At 41.5% G+C, this 17,193-nt stretch overlaps 1 pseudogene across 1 annotated transcript; it reads right to left on the bottom strand.

The window, feature by feature from the left end:
* Window positions 1-242: 242 nt before the first annotated feature.
* Window positions 243-9,198, bottom strand: LOC147126920 (uncharacterized; annotated as a pseudogene). The gene is made up of 2 exons (XR_015084677.1): window positions 8,798-9,198; window positions 243-1,512 (listed from the first exon to the last, which is right to left on the bottom strand). The product of XR_015084677.1 is annotated as an uncharacterized LOC147126920 (transcript).
* Between the last annotated feature and the right edge of the window lie 7,995 nt (window positions 9,199-17,193).

The following is a 17,193-nucleotide window of genomic DNA, read 5'->3' as shown; positions in this document are numbered from 1 at the left end:
AATTAAGGCATCGTTATTTCAAAATACAGATGGCTGCCATTACAAATGTCTACCAATACTACCTTTGCGATTGACGGGTAGATCGCGATCGACAAATTGAGCACCCCTGCTTTACTTGTTAGACATTAACATTTTCATTTAAGACTCCTTGATTATTCTGGTTGTCACCAGCACACTTGTGTCTCTTGACAGAAACCTTCCATGAGAAGCGTTGGCCACAAACTGAGCAGGCAAAAGGTTTCTCACCAGTGTGGGTTCTGGTGTGACTTATTAAGCTTCCCTTGTGAGAGAATCTTTGGCCACAAACTGAGCAGGCAAAAGGTTTCTCACCAGTGTGTGTTCTTCTGTGATAAGTTAAGCTTCCCTTGTGAGAAAATCTTTGGCCACAAACTGAGCAGGCAAAAGGTTTCTCCACAATGTGGGTTCTGGTGTGACATATTAAGTGTTCCTTCTGAGAGAATCTCTGACCACAAACTGAGCATGCAAAAGGTTTCTCACCAGTGTGTGTTCTTCTGTGACAATTTAAGCTTCCCTTGTGAGAGAATCTTTGGCCACAAACTGAGCAGGCAAAAGGTTTCTCACCAGTGTGTGTTCTTATGTGGTCTTTTAAGGTTGACTTACGAGAGAACATTTGTCCACAATGTGAACATGCAAAAGGTTTCTCACCAGTGTGGGTTCTGGTGTGAATTATTAAGCTTCCCTTCTGAGAAAATGTTTGGCCACAAACTGAGCATGCAAAGGGTTTCTCACCAGTGTGTGTTCTTATGTGTAGTTTTAAGAACGACTTACGAGAGAATCTTTGTCCACAATGTGAACACGCAAAAGGTTTCTCACCAGTGTGGGTTCTGGTGTGAATTATTAAGTGTCCCTTCTGAGAGAATATTTTTCCACAAACTGAACAGGAAAAAGGTTTCTCTTCAGAGTGTATTCTCATGTGTTGTAAACGTCTCTTGAAAGCGTAAGTTTTCCCACACTCTGAACATTTCCAGCATTTGTTGTCATTGTTACATGTCATATCACCTTCACATTCTCCATCATCATTATCACCATTTGATAACGTCTCATCACTATCAGATAGTGGAGGTCGGAGGTCGTCTCCTTGTGATCCTCCCCAGCGGTCCCCATCACCTTCTGTTGTCACGTGTTGACGTGAGCTGCTGCTTCGAGGCTCCGCCCCTCTGCTCCCCTCACTTTGACCTTCATCTTTACTCTTCAAAGATACATTAGTCGGTGGCAACTTGCACAGATCCTGGTCCTCTTCGTCTTTGATGTAAGGAAGCTCTTCTTCCTCTTTTATGCAGGGGCGCTCTCGCTCATCCTCCTGTTTAACATAAGGGGACTGCTGCTGCTCTTCCTCTTTAAAGTGGGGGATCTCTTCGTCCTCCTCTTCCTCTTTAATATGAGGATAAACATATTCAGGAAGGGACTGCTGCTGCTCTTCCTCTTTAAAGTGGGGGATCTCTTCGTCCTCCTCTTCCTCTTTAATATGAGGATAAACATATTCACTGATGCCTGCAAGACACAAAAACACAAATGCACATGGTATTAGGGCTGTCCCAAACGATTATCTTTCTCCCAATTAATCCATCAACTATTTTTACGATTAGTTGATTAGTCTAACAATTAATTTTTTGACTAATCTAGCAATTATTTTTGAGTTGACGGTTATTAATTCACAAAAAACCTTCTAAACGCTTTTTCAAATTCTTTGTCTATTAAAGTAAAAAAAAAAAAAACATTTGAAATTGAATGAACACCAACATCTGTTTTAGGCAAGCACCATGACATGTGAACACGAATGAGGTATTTATTTGTCTGTCAGTGAAAAAAAAATTATTTTTTTCAAAAATATGTTCCCAGCAGGCCCACTAGTTGAAACAGGGCATTAGAGGTGGGGGATATATATCAATATCGATATCATCGTCAATCTTGCCTACACGATGTGTAATTTTAGATTATCGAGTAATAATACTGCCTCGAAGCGAGTCAGCCGACGGCCGCAAAGTTGGAGGAAATGCTGAAAAATCAGTGCGCATTGACGGCAGAGGAAGAGGAAGTGATAATTATTCGCAGAATCATCGGGCAGGGCCCGGTCACGTGACTACAGCGCACTCCAGCGGAGCTGTTTCCTCCTCCTGTCTAGCGGGGATTTATAGCGAGGCGCGAGTCCACGTTGTCCGTAGTCTGTAAATGGTTTGGAGTTGACAAGACTGTCGGTGGGAATAACATTGTTAGATGCGCCAAAACGGTCACCGTGAAGAGCAATTCTGTTGCACCACAAGCCATATAGATTACGAGGGAAACTTGGCGACCGCGCTCAACAAAAGCTTAAACACACACACCCAGAAAACAGTCGCCAAGTTGAACCAACAAATATAAACGCACGCACGCACGTACGCACACACGCACACTCAGTGCTTTAGCGAGCAAGTCAAATGTGACAGCCTGGATGATCGGTTAACATTCAGTTTCTTTTAGTCCGCATCATTCAGAAATTGTATTCCCGAGGCATGTTGCACAAACTAGTGTGACACCAGGATACACCCAAACATGAATAAAGTCACAAGTCTACATATCACAGCGATGAATGAGAGGGAAAATACACTTTTCTGGAAATTGCAGTTTTGTTATTCAACTTTATTCTGAATTCGTTGGCCAATGTATGAGAATGGGTGTTGTCATGACGACGTCTCTTTTCTCTCTCGCTGGGTGACACTTCGTCACAAGTCACATATCAAATAAATTTTTTTCTCATTCTGATTGCTGTAGTAGTTGGCAGTGGTACACCAGTACCTACTGCAGCTCAAAATGTAACATCATTATGGAATAACACCACAGACATTTAAACGACATAAATACAGTATTCCCAAAAATCAAGTCCAAACATAATTTTTTGTTTTTTATTGTTAAATATTGTCATAGAATATCATTATGTTTTGCAGAAGCTGTATTTAGCAATTCAAAAGAGATGTTGTTCACAAACTTGGTCTGTGAAGCAAGTGCAGATTTAAAATATTTTTTGTAGAATATCTTCAAATTATCGTTATCGAGTTTTTGGAAAAAATATCGATATATTTTTTTCTTGCCCATATTGCCCACCCCAACACGGCATTCTGATTAAATTTGCGTTTGTGGAATATAAGTTAAGAGGCAAAATGCACTTGTTTGTAGACATCCTTGGGGGCGGCCATTTTGTCTTCTGTCGACTAAAAATGACATCACAACTGCTCAGAACGACCAATCACAGCTGACCTGTTCTCTGAATCTGAAAAAAATATGTTTGGGTTGACTTCCGCTTTAAATATACACAAAGTCCACTGAGGACCACCCTCCACAATTACCTTCCTCATGTCCTGGACAATCATTTAAAGGATGCTTTGTGTGAGTTCAGATGTTCTTTCTGGTGTGCATTCCTCTTTTTTGCAGGGTGGGGGGGGGACAGGTGAAGAAGACACCATACTGAAATATTACAATGATTTTGAAATGGCACACATTCTATATTACTGCAGTCACGGACTATGGTAAGCAGGCCAGGGTTTCCTCAAGTTTTTTTTTTTTTCTTTTTTTAAGCAGCGGGAGCAGGACATATCCTAAATACGAGGTGCATGCTGTACTGCGCCCAGAGTCTGCACTGAGACGGTGAGACCGAGAGCGTTGTAGATATATACACAGATGTCACATGTTATTGTTTCTGGATACATAAAGCAACGGAATCAAGAACGTTACCTACAAGCACCAACGCAGTTTGACTGTAATGAAATAGCTCCGCAAATGTTAGCCCCATAATGCACAAGCTGAATCACAAAATTGTGTGATTTTGACTGCAACCCGCGGCTTTGAGAAATGAAACCCAACGATGCATGTTAATACGTCGCACATAACAGCAACTTTAGTAAAACCGGGCCATATTAGTAGTTAGTTAGATGGATTTATAATCCTTCAGCTTTTTGCATTCTGTCGTCTTCCAGCAGCACCTTGGTGACGGCGCTTCAGGTGTTCGTTCATCGCTAATGTGGTACGCCAACTCGGTTACAGACGACCAACTCATTTGACTTTTTGTTGAAATATGTCCATACTTTGGACTTTGTCTGCTTTTTTAGCTGATTCGTAGTAGCGCTCTCCTCTTCCCCGCCCGGAACGCAGACAGGATCCGGCACCGCCGCCATTTCTGCTGCTCCTTCTTTTCTGCTGTGCGCACTTGTTTACAACTGACAGTATGCATGTGTAATGCATTTACGTCATTGACACTCGATGGTATGTTGTGCGGGCCGACGTATTTACGTCATCGGTGACGTCGACTATTTCGACTAGTCGGGACAGCCTAGTTATAATAAACACAGTACATATGTACAGTGTGTTGAATGTATATATCCGGCTTGTCTTTTATCTTTCCATTCCAACAATAATTTACTGAAAAATACGGCATAATTTGGAGATCGATTCGGAGTTCGAATTGCAATTAATTGAGATTAATGACAGTTTAAGATGTGATTAACTTGATAAAGCTTTTTAATCGTTTGACAGCTCTAATTAAAATAAAAATCATAAGATGCTGGACTTCGCATTGCTGCTGAGAGGTGGATGGAGAAAGACGAGGAGGGTGAAAAAGGCAAAAGATACTGCCGGCGCGCACAGACACGATCGAGACACTCTGTGCATGCTCAATCGCAAGGAAAACTAGTCTTTGTAGTTCCGGAAGTGCTTGTATGCGGAAGTGTGTTGTTTGGTGAGCAACCCACCGCAAATACACAAGCAGAGGTAAACAAGCTCAGAGACGCAGCACAAAAGCAGACTTTTGGAGCATAGAGGAAACCAGCTGCTTCATTCCTGTGGTGAGTGACATGAGTATCAAGTGTTTTACTGACAGTTGAAAGTAACGAGCGGAAATGACGTATATTTGAGTCTTGGTAAAGCGTGTCGCCATACACAGTGGGTTATTCTAATGCCAGAGCAACTCTTTCCGCTCAATCACGTAAACGAGTTATTCAGAATGTTTCAGAAATCAGAATTTTGACCTTAACCCGAATATTGAGTGCATGTAAACTGGGGATGAGAATTACAACTGATTTGCCCGCCAACTAGTCTCAAATTTTATTTGTGACTAGTCGACTAGTCTATAAGCAAGAAAACTTGAAATTTAATACATATTGAATTCAAAGTTTAAAATGCAAATGTTTTGTGTACTTAGAGTAGGGGCTATTTTAGCCCAAACATTCAGGACAGTTTGTTAATTTAAATTCTATTGATGTAACAACTCACTGAATAAAAGTGAACAATTGAAAGAGAAATACATTTCTGACACATTTGCCAATGCAATGCATGGCATTTATTATGAATAATGTAATGAGTAATGGTACCGACTCCCAGTCCAGCAGGGTCTCATTCGCCATGTTAGGTGCATTATCATGCACACAGGCGACAACTTTATTTTCTAGTGCCCATGTACCTGTCACACACTGCAGGAGAGCAGCCAAGATTTCAGCTGTGTCTTTCCTCTAAGGCACATGAAGCACAAAGCTGCGGAGATGTCCTTCGTCCACATAATGACACGTTATAGTCATGTAAGATTCGGTGGCTATGGACGTCCATCCGTCTGTAGTTAATGCATTGGCCACATAGCTGACCTGCTCAAACGCTCGTAGTATCCACCCATCCACAGCACCATCTGATTGGTTGCTCGTGCAGTGGTTAACAGTCAATCAGCAGTCAAAGCTGCTTGTTGCTTCAAGAGATGAGCAAGAACACTGCGTTTCAAGACTCACGCACGCACCGTACGAGGAGAAAATACTGCAAACAGTCCAGTGAGCGAAGGTAAGTTAAGGCTACAGACGTTGGCAAAATTGTAATACAGTAAATCTCTTCTACAACTCACAAGTACTTGTAAAATTACTATGAGTCCATTAACATTATATAAACACAAGTGAAGCAGCAACTCTGCTCACTATCAGTCACTCTACACATGCCTTAAGTGTGAATCACTTGAATTTAGAGCAATTTTAATTTCGTGCAAAACCCGTCTAGTTAGCTTGTGTATTAAATGTGCTATATGAATAAAGCGGTCTCCCCCAGCTAGTAGTTAGCTCGCAGGATAACTCCCAACTAGCCATTAATTTGCTGCGTCAACCCCATAGCTGCGGAAAAATGCTGAACCACATGAAATAAGGTTGCTGATAAAATTGATAGGGAATAAGAAGTGAGTGAATGCATGTGAATGTATGTGTCTGTGTTCGTAAGCCACATTAAAGCTGATGCAGAAATTCATAGTAAAGCACTGCGAGTGAAAGTCAGTAATGGCTGTGCTTGTCACGACTTTCTGCCACAGAAAGCCAGGAGGACGAAGACGGCAGCTACATATGAGATACGCAAGAATAAAGGAACACCCACAAAAAGAAACGGAGCGAAGACAGTCACGTTGATGAGATGTCAGATCTCACCGCTGGCCAGTTGCTGCGTTGAGGATTTTTTGTTTTTGAACTTTAAAACAAAGATAAGTGATACATGAAAGAAGAACATTTGTATTACGGTACATTGAATTTGGGGGAGGCTATTACGACTGTAGACTTAAAGGAGATACCGTATTTAATTGTATGTTTTAATTTAACTTTATAAGACATGCTGCTGAGCCTGGGAACTCCCTGTACATTTTGTTAGAATTTTAAAACTAAGTTTTTCTAAGGTATAAAAAAAATTACATATTGCAAATACCAAAATGTGTTTGATAAACACGTGCTTAGTCATATAAACAGTCAAAACCTGGAGTTTTTATTATTATAAAATTATATGCCAATTTTTTCCTTTTTTTATGCATACTAATATCGGCTTCAAATATCGGTTATCGGCCTCCTGGACTACTAATAATCGGTATCGGCCCTGGAAAACCCATATCAGTCTATCCCTAGCGGTGAGCACCGCAGCGCCTGGCTGGAACAAACGCTCTCATGCTCGTCTGATTGGCCCCGCCGCCATCGACCTGCAGGATCACATCGAGATTTACTTTGGATGTGGATTCTCATCGCTGCGAGAGTGGTTGTAAGCGAGTTTATGCTTACAAACCCTGCAGACGACCTTGTTGTCATCTGCTGCATCAAAATACTGCCAAACGGTGCCGTTGTTTTTCGTGGTAGCTTCGACAGAATTGATTTTTCTTCCCCCAAACTTAGTGTCCCCGGCCCTTACTATGTGTGCATGTGGGCGGGGGGGAGGGGAGCAATTCTCTCTCTTGGTGCTCAGCTTGTTTACAGAGGCAGAGGCGTGAGGAACAAGATGCGTGATTCTTAATGCAGCATTTAACCAACTAGTAAAATACTGAACGTTTAATCAATCGTAGACGGTTAAATGACTTGTCGCGCACATCCCTAATGTGAACGTAGTCACGATGGTGCCGGGGACAGGACGGTGGAGGAGGCACGGGCGCCGTAAAGTCGAAACTTCGTAGATCGCGTAAGTAAGACGTAATTCGATGCCTTCCTGTAAAGCAGTTAGAACTCTCCACTCGCTCACTTCTTAGCCAGCTAATGAGCTTGAAAGCGAAAGTCAACACAAACATATTTTTTTCAGGAATATGTTCTATGCAAGCCCACTAGTTGAAACAGCGCATTCTAATATATATTGCTTTTGTGGAATAAGCGTTAATGCACCTGTTTTTAGCCATCTCTGGGGCGGCCATTTTGTCTTCTGTCGATTGAAAATGGCATCACAACTGCCCACAACGACCAATCACGGCTCATATTCAGAAAACAGGTCAGCCGTGATTGGTCATTGTGAGCAGTTGTGATGCCATTTTCAGTCGACCGAAGACAAAAAGGCCGCCCCCAGCGATGGCTAAAAGCTAGTGCAATTTGCTGCTTAACTTATATTCCACAAATGCGAAATTAATCAGAATGCCGTGTTTTAACTAGTGGGCGTGCTGGGAATATATTCTTGAAAAAAATATCATAATAATAATATAATAAAATATATTAAAAGGACTAGGTCAGAGGACGATCATTTCTCTGAATAAGGACGGAAGGACGAGGCTGGAATGGTACGGGAGAGGGGACGGACCAGCAAAAATTGTCAAGTTCTCAGCTCTGCTGTGCTGAGTTCATTTGGCATGAACAAATGTTCAGCAGACCTGCATGTAAAAGGCAATGAATAAAAATAAAAGGAGCAAAAAATTTGAAGGCATTTTACCCAAACAACTTCACCTGACCATCATTACCATCAGAAGTGGATAGTAACGAGTTAGATTTACTTGAACAAGTTTGTTTACCTGTTAGTAACCTGGTTGCTTAAAAAAAAAAGTACAGGGGCATAAATTTTGTGCTACTTGTGCTTAATTCCTTTAATTTATACTATTATTGTTGTATTGTTTATTAAAGTACTTCAATTTAACTTAAGATTATTTTAAGATATTCTTTAATTAAATGTAATTACTATCATTGTATTGATTGGATGGACTTTGATTTGCCTGAAGATGATTATTTTGCATTTTCGTCTAATTGGTTGTTTTTAAAAAACAAAAAATAAATGAGACGTTGCTAGAGTTACTCAGCACTTGAGTAGTTTTTTCACAAAGTACTTTTTTACTTTTACTCAAGTAATTATATGGATGACGACTTTTTACTTCTACTTGAGTCATATTATTCTGAAGTAACAGTACTTTTGCTTGAGTACAATTTTTGGCTACTCTACCCACCTCTGATTACCATACACTCGTAAAGATTACATTGAAATACAAACACACACGTGACGTGTATATTTTTAACGACAGAAAGTCGTTCTTTACAAATCAAGTGAGAGTAAGAAGTGTATAAACCTGCTCCGTGTAGCACAACACGAGGCTGCTTGCAGACTTCGCCCAGCAGTTGAAGATGATGCTCGTTCTCTTCTTTTATTCCACAAAGTTCTTCCTCGTATTTTGCTGTCGTCATTGCACACATTCTCACACGACAATCCCAACTAATTCGTACTTTATTTCTGCTTGACGATCTGTCGTGTGCTTCTCTTTGTTAGTGGCTAGCGAGCTAAACTAAGCTAGGCCAACTTGGCCGAGGAGCATCAACGGGGGCCGAAAGGAGTTCATCCTGACACAAAGACTTAATTAATCAATGATGTCGTCGTCCTTTAAAGTAGTGATGGACGTCCTGTGTGGATGCTGTGGTCCGTTCGAACACACATTGTGCCCAGTAAGACCAACCGCAACTTGCTGTAGCTCGCTGTTCTTCTTCTTATTCTAATGAGGTTTTTTGGCCGTTGGCAAGAAACTTACAGGCGCATTACCGCCACCTACTGGTAAGGAGTGTGAACCAGGTATGCCCCTAGACTAATACCCCAGGAAAGTGAAATTATTAATACCTAACCAATAACAATAACACCAACAGTAAATAAATTAACACCCAACTAACCTAACAATCCCAATTACATGTCCTCAAATCCTTCTTACCAATCCTGTAGCCTTTAAATAACTATATAGAAGCTGGCAACCTTCCCTATTTTTCAGCATTTTAACCAAATCCAGTTTCAGTTTCCTACTGTCCAATACACTGATCAAATGTCTTCTTCCCTCGTTGTACAGTGCAACATCACATGTTCTACAGTTTCTTCTTCTCCACATTGACAGTTCCCCGACTCAAGCTTCCCTATTTTGAAAAGTGAACTATTCAAATCTGCCCAAATCTAATCCTAGATACGACCACTTCCTGCGACCTATTTCCCACCTTCCAACGCTTTTCAGCAACCCTCCTGTTGAATCTATAAAACCACATCCCTCTGCTCTCTGTATTCCACGGCTCTGCCATTTCGCCATCAATTTCTGTGTAACTATCCCTTTCATTTCTACCTTACTAACCCCAACATTAATATCTATATCAGACCTAAAGGATGCCCGTTTTGCAATCCTATCCACTTTCTCATTCCCCTCAACACCAACATGTGCTGTGACCCAAAGTAACACAACTATCAACCCCATCATATGTAACCTATACAATATTTGTTGTATTCCCAGTACCAGATCTGGTCGGCAGTCCGAGTGACCAACCTGTAAACTCTTCACCACTGAACTAGAATCTGAGCGTAAAAGTGTACGTAATGGCCTGTTCTCCTCCACCCTGGCCATCAATACAGCTACCATCTCCCCCGTAAAATCTGAAACCTCACTGCTAATCCTTTTACCCAATTCTATTTGGAATTCCGGTACAAAAACTGCCACTCCTACTCTATCTTGTTTGTCCTTAGAAGCATCAGTATATATTTTAAGATAATTAGCATAACCAAAGCATCAGTATATATTTTAAGATAATTAGCGTAACTGGATATATAATTATCTATTCTACCTGCATCACAATACCCCTCCCCATTTTCTACTCTCCTATTTAACAAAGTTAAGTCCACCCCTAGCTCAGGAAGTATCCATGGTGGAACCACTGAATGTGGAGCTGCCGGACTTATAACATATCGCTCTAAGCCTCTATCCTTAGCTTCCTGATTCACAATCCACCCAAAGCATCCTGATGCCTTCTTTCCTTTCTCCCAACAAGGTTCCAACACCTTTTTGACGGGGTGATCCTGGGATCGTCCCTTCAAGCCTGCCCAATAACCGAATGACAACAGCCCCCTATGAATTCCCAATGGCATACACCCCAATTCCACTTCTAGTGCTGCCTTGGAAGTTGTTGGAAATGCACCCATACAGATCCTCAATGCCTGGTTTTACACTACGTCCAACTTCTTTAAAACCGCCGACCTGTACACTATGCAGTCTAATCTATAGTAGATCGAATTAATCCATAATATACACGCCTTAATGCCTCTCTATCTGCTCCCCAATCTCTGCCGACTAGACATCTCATCACATTATTAACCTTTTTACATTTATCAATGAGTGTCACTGATGGTGTAGTGGTACACACGCCTGAGTTGTGTGCAGGCAGCATGGGATCGGTTCCCACTCAGTGACGGTGTCTGTGTGTCCCCTGCAACTGGCTGGCGACCAGTTCAGGGTGTACTCTGCCTTTCGCCCATTGTCAGCTGGGATAGGCTCCAGCACCACCCCGCGACCCTGTACAGGATAAGTGGTTTGGAAGATGACATGATGACATTTATCAATCATCTTCTGGACATGTATAGCCCACGTTAATTTTTCATCAAACCATAACCCTAAACACTTATATTGTTTTACTCTCTCTATAATTTCCCCATATAATGTCAGTCGTACTCCACAGTTTCTTTGATAGCTAGCTGTAGTGGTCAAAGCAGCCTTTACGTCACTTCCGCTTATGTCGTGACCGCTGCCTCATCAATGCCTCAATCGAGGCACTGTCAACACAATAGCATGTTAATGCATACCTTTAAAAAAAATAACAAGCATATTTGCAACTACTTCCTCGGGAAATGGTCAGCTGCAAGAGCATCCGAACAATAGATAACAGACAATAGACAAATGTGCTTAAAATGACTCATTTTGATTTGCATTAAACGCTTAAAATTTTTTATTCAACTGAATTTAGAATGCTCAATAATCACGCTTTGAACAATTTAGGCCGCTAAGTGACATTTATTTACGCTTCCGTCGGGATTCAAAATGGGTCAGCCAAAAGAAAACACTCCTCTACATCAATAATCGTACCGAAAAATATACATTGTAAAATGAACCTACAGCCAGAGCATTCTGTTGTAAAAAAAAAAAAAGCAGGATTACTGAGGATTTGACAATCAATGAAGCAAAAACAAAGAATAATTCCTGTGGTCATTTTTCTTTTTTGTTTATATCCTGGACAAATACTGGACAACTTGAATTTTCAAAATGCATCACACAGACATGTGATGAATACACCTGGGAATTGTTTTAAAATGTGAAAAAATATGCACGATACAGTAAGTCTCCTGAAGTCTTAATTAATTATTTTGAGGCGTTATCAATGGAGGTTTTGAGTTCTTATGGAATGCTATGAATAAAACCATCTACTCATTTCTAAAATATAAACCTGAATGATAGAAAAAAAATTGAAACATTATTGTAAGAATAATAATGTATATCATGATGTGCTACGTTTTTCATGATTAGGCTTGTTAGCGTTATTAGCTTGTGGCTTTAGCTTTAGCTTTTTCCATAACAAGGCCCATCTTGCTTTGCTTCCACATATGTGTGATAATGGCTCACACACGCACACACACATAGACAAAACAAGTTCAGAGTGTTCTAGCTGCTTTCGCTCCCCTTTCCCTTAGAGCTGGAACACCTTTGTAATCAGGGACTCCTGAGAAAATAAATGCGAGGAGGTGGAGATGCTTATCAGAGGGTTTTCGGAACTGTTGCGGTAGTTCCCTTTGCTCTCCTTGCGCAAGTAAAATGACAATATTGTGTTGAGTGTCTTCTATCCTCCTTTGTGCGTTGTTTACTAATGTCTCACTTGGTGTGAACCTGACATTAAATTGGTCCTTCGAGCCGGATTCCTATATGCCGGAAGGTTTCTAGCTGTCGAGTCAACCTCCAGGTAAAGTCCGTGGCCACGGCTCTAAGACCCTTTGCGGGACTGGTTTTTGGCTCCACTTCTGGGAACTGAAGGTTGACGGGAAGCCGGAGGAGTGAAGACATCTCTGGGTGAGTAGGAAACTCACAACACTCGTGGAAGAGTGAATTGCGCGCTGGTAAAAAAAAACTTGACAATACTAGTCCCTTGTCAAGTGGTTAAGACAGTTAGTCTATAAAACTGACAGAGTGAGTCTTTAAAACTGTGTGAACCTTGAGAATACTAGTCAATGTCAAGGTAAAAGACAGAGTAAGTCTATAAAACTGTAAGGGCAACGGTATCCTGTATGTACTTAAACTCAATGAAAAAATGCTGCTAAAAGTGTGACTATGTAAACTGTGTGAGTGGATATAAACAGGATTGTAAGTGACAACTTTGTGTGGACGCAATAGGCAAGAATCCTGTGCCACTTAAGCTTGAGGATTGCCACACACTGTGTTGATTGTCACCCTGTTTTAAGGTGAAAGTCAGTGTAGGACACCCTAGGTGTCATAAAACTTGACTCTACATCAAAAGAATGGGGAAAGCTAACAGTAAAATCGGTGATAAAAGTGATCCTAAACAAAACCTTGCATGCAAAGATGGTAAAATTGTGGAGCGTCACTGTCCTTCCAAAGTACAACACTTAAATCTTTCCACGGTCCACAAGATATGACTTTGCTGGCCAGATTAAAAAAGAAAATAACAATAATGATAATAAAAAAAAAAATAATAATAATAATAATAATAATAATAATAATAATAATAATAAAACCTGCAGGATTAAATAAGAACTAAATGAGAAAAAAAGCAGTGACAAAGAAAAGGATTGCGAAGGCCTGTGTACACTTAAATTCTGGGTGTGTGTATGTTTGTGCAAATCGTTTGTGAAAGCCTGTGTGAAGTGTGTAAGTGAACAAAGTGATTGCGAATTAAAATACCACTAGGTATTTTATTCCATATAATGTAGTAGGATTATGAACACAGACTGGTGTGAATCCTCTCAGGGCGCCCATAGGAGTTCCTCATCCCTCTTGCTCCTTTTCCTCAGTCTCTGCCAAGACCTTTTTTGTGTAGCTCCGATTCCCTCCTCCGGGCGGGCACAGGCGACTCTTCTTGGTGGCTGCGTCCTTGGCCTGCCGCCGGCAGCTGTCACGGTAGCTGCAGCCATTTGGAGCACAGCCACAGGGGGGGTCTGTCTGTGCCTCCTTACCAGCAAGTTTCTGGAGGTCCAGATGGCATCTTTGATGGCAGCGAGGGTGAGCCACTGCTTTGCAAAGTGTTCTTTAGTGTTTTCCAACTGGCTCACCCCATAGAGCACAAACTGTGCGTTTAATGCCTCCCTTGCTGGCAAGTCCGGGAATTGCAGGTGGCCGGCTGTCGCCCACAGGTCTACAGCTGCACTGCACTCCCAGAGGAGGTGCCTCACCAACTCGTGGGCGCCACAACCAAGTCGGAGGCAATTTGAGGACGCTGATATCCCTCGGGAGTGCATAACGGACCTAACTGGGAGAATTTCATTGGCCACCATCCATGACAGGTCTCGAAGTCTGTTTGAGAGGGCAGGAGGGTTGACATTGCTCCAAACCATTGTGGGCTCACCGAATTTGAGGCTGCGAACTGGACTCACTGCTTCACGCTTCTGCACAACAGATATAAGAGATCTGTGATTTTTTAAAACATGACACTCTTCTTTTTCCAGTTCAAACTTTCTTAAAAAATTCCTGATAAAAGAATAAAATGGTGGCAGATTAAAAGACACAGGGATTCTATGATCGGTCGGTATTAATTTTAGTTTCCGGAGGTATGAACCCATCCAGAATTGTGTCATTGCTTGACTTTCCTGGGCACTTGATGGGCCAAGCGCATTTCGCAGGTGCAGGGTTACATATCTGCTCCCCAAGAAGAGCTGGAGGTCCGACACTCCTTTTCCACCCTTTTCCTTGGTTTTCTTCATTGTGTTTCTCTTCAGTCTCTCCCACTTGGACCCCCAGATGAAATGAAAGAAGGCGCGGTCCAAATCTAAAAGCACATTTCTTGTTGGGGTAAAAACAGAACCGATCAATAAAAGCAAGGGTAGAATAACAGCTTTTATGATTAAAACTTTCCCCTCTATAGTCAGGTCTCTCAGCCCCCCAAAACCAAGTCTTTTTCTCACTTTCTCTATCACGTCGCCCCAGTTTGTTTCCCTGCCCCCATCTTTGCCAAATTTGATCCCAAGCATTCTCTGGTCCGATTGTATCAGTGTCAGGGGTAGTCCTGTCTTTTCTGTCGCGGTCCACGGTCCATAAGATTGTGCTTGGGTCTTAGCTCTATTGAGTTTTGACCCAGAGGCCCTTCCGTACCAGTCAGCCAAGTCCAAGGCCCTTGTCACAGATAAAAGATCTGAACACAGGATGTTAAAATCGTCCATGTACAAGATGCACTTTGTTGTAAGTCCCCCGCCCCCAGGGATACTCAACCCCTTGATCATTTTGTCCAGTCTCAAAATCTGTGCCAGTGGTTCTATGCATAAAACAGAGGAGAGCAGATAAGGGACAGCCTTGATGCACACCTGAGTTAATCTGAACTGCTTTTGTCAAATTCCCATTGACCATGAATTTGCTGCTAATGTCCTGATACAGCAGTTCCACCCACCCTATAAACCTTTTAGGACGACCCAATTTTTTCAGTAGCCTAAAGGGGTATTGGTGTTGAAACTTGATTGAAAGCCTTCTCAAAATCCAAGTTTAGGATCACTAACCGCATATATCTGTCTCTCGCGTAGCAAATGGTGTCACGGATCAGCATGAGGCTGTCTGTGATCTTACTCCACGCTATGGCACAGGTTTGATCAGGGTAGATCAATTCGTCCAGTAAAACAGACAAACACAGAGCTAAAAGTTTACTAAAAAGTTTGCAATCAACATTTAAAAGGGAAATTGGGTCGCCAGTTACCAAGGTCAGTCTTGTCTCCCTTTTTGTGCAATAGTGTAACTATCCCTACTCTGAAGCTGTCTGGTAGTCGACTTGTTTTGTCCAATTCATTAAAAACAGTGATTACTCTGGTGCCAACAAGTCCCAAAAGGTGAAGTTGAACTCAAGGCAGAGGCCGTCCTCTCCTGGAGACTTTACTTTTTTGAATTGTCTTACACATTTATTTATTTCCTCTCGGGTAAAATCTTGTGTTAATAACACTTTGTCGGTCACGGTTTTCTCAATGAAATTTAATACCTCTGACATTGTCTCTGATTGAGTATCTCTCCTGTCATACAGTCTCTGGTCGTAAGTTTCGACTTCCTCGTTTATTTCACTGCTTATTTCCTTTTTGCAGCTTGAAGATACCCCCACCCTTACTCATAATTTTTTTGAAGAAATACCTGGTACATTTTTCTCCTTCCTCTATTTCTTTTTCTTTGCTCCTTAATATTACACCTCTACCTTTGATATCTGCTAGAAGTTTCAGTTCATTTTTGACCTGCTTAATTTCCTCATTAAAATTTATGCCCTTTTGTGATTAATTACCCAACATGGTCCAACATGTGTCTCATTTCCTTCCTTCTTTTTTCCTTACCTGCTTTTTTAAAGAAGCTCTGAGTTCTTAGCGTTATCATTTCCCACCTCTGTGCCCTCGATTCGTACAAATCTTGAAGTGTCTGCCAGTCCTTGTACTGCTCCCTGTATTTAGTAACCAAGGCCCCGTCCTCCAGCAGGGAGCAATTCAGCTTCCACAGTCCTCCTCCAATAGTGACACTAGAAGGCAGTGAAAGAGTACATGACAGTACTAGGTGGTCTGAGAAAAAAACAGGCGTTAACCTAGCATCCGTCGGTGGCCAATCACGTGTAAATATGTAGTCTATGCGAGAGGCTCTGGTGCTATCACTACTGAACCACGTGAAGCCCTCCTCTCTTGGATGCATGATTTTAAAACGATCGTCTAATTTAATAACCAGACAAATGTCTTTCAGTAAAACAGATGTTTTGTCCACTTTAAAATCCTCCCCAGCTCCCTTTCTATCCCTTACATTTAAAACACAATTAAAATCCCCTCCCATAATTAATGGTACACGACCTAGCATGTGGTGGTGCAGGTTTTCTAAAAGCTCATACCTATCATGTTTATCATTAGACCCATAAATATTTAAAAGGTTAAAATCCTGTCCTATAAATGTTAGATGTGCTAACAATGCTCGTCCATTTTCCACCACCATGCTCCCTTTAACCTCAATTTGGGAATTGTTTATTAAAATGGCCACCCTGTCATTCCGATTTTCATTTGAGCCACTCCATAATGATGGGTGTGGCCACATTTCCTCCCACTGTTTGTAATTTCTTAAAAAAGGTAGACCACATTCTTGAATTAAAAACACATCAGACTTAATAGTTTTTAAAAAGGACAAGAAGTTCTGGGCTCCCATCCTTGATTTCACACTTCTAACATTTATAGTTGAGAAGGTGAGAGTCACAGGTATAATTTAAAGTTAAAACACAAAAGGGAGTATTAAAACCGTCCGTTAAGTTATTTCTCGAGATTGCAGTTCCTCCTTCATCTGTACGGCAGAAGGAAAGTTGGGTAGATGATCATTTCTCCGAAAAACTTTTGGTGATGGTTTCTCACGCAACCTTAAATTCATGGTATTGCAACTTTTGGGCGTTGATTGCAATCTTCCAAACCGCTTATCCTATATAGCATCGCGGGGAGTTGCTGGAGCCTATCCCAGCCGTC

This window comes from Filicampus tigris, chromosome 22 (assembly GCF_054856515.1).
Source record: "Filicampus tigris isolate MCC_2025a chromosome 22, RoL_Ftig_1.0, whole genome shotgun sequence".
NCBI lineage: Eukaryota > Metazoa > Chordata > Actinopteri > Syngnathiformes > Syngnathidae > Filicampus > Filicampus tigris.
Note: the sequence above shows the minus strand (reverse complement) of the source record. Positions and strands in the feature narration are given on the sequence as shown.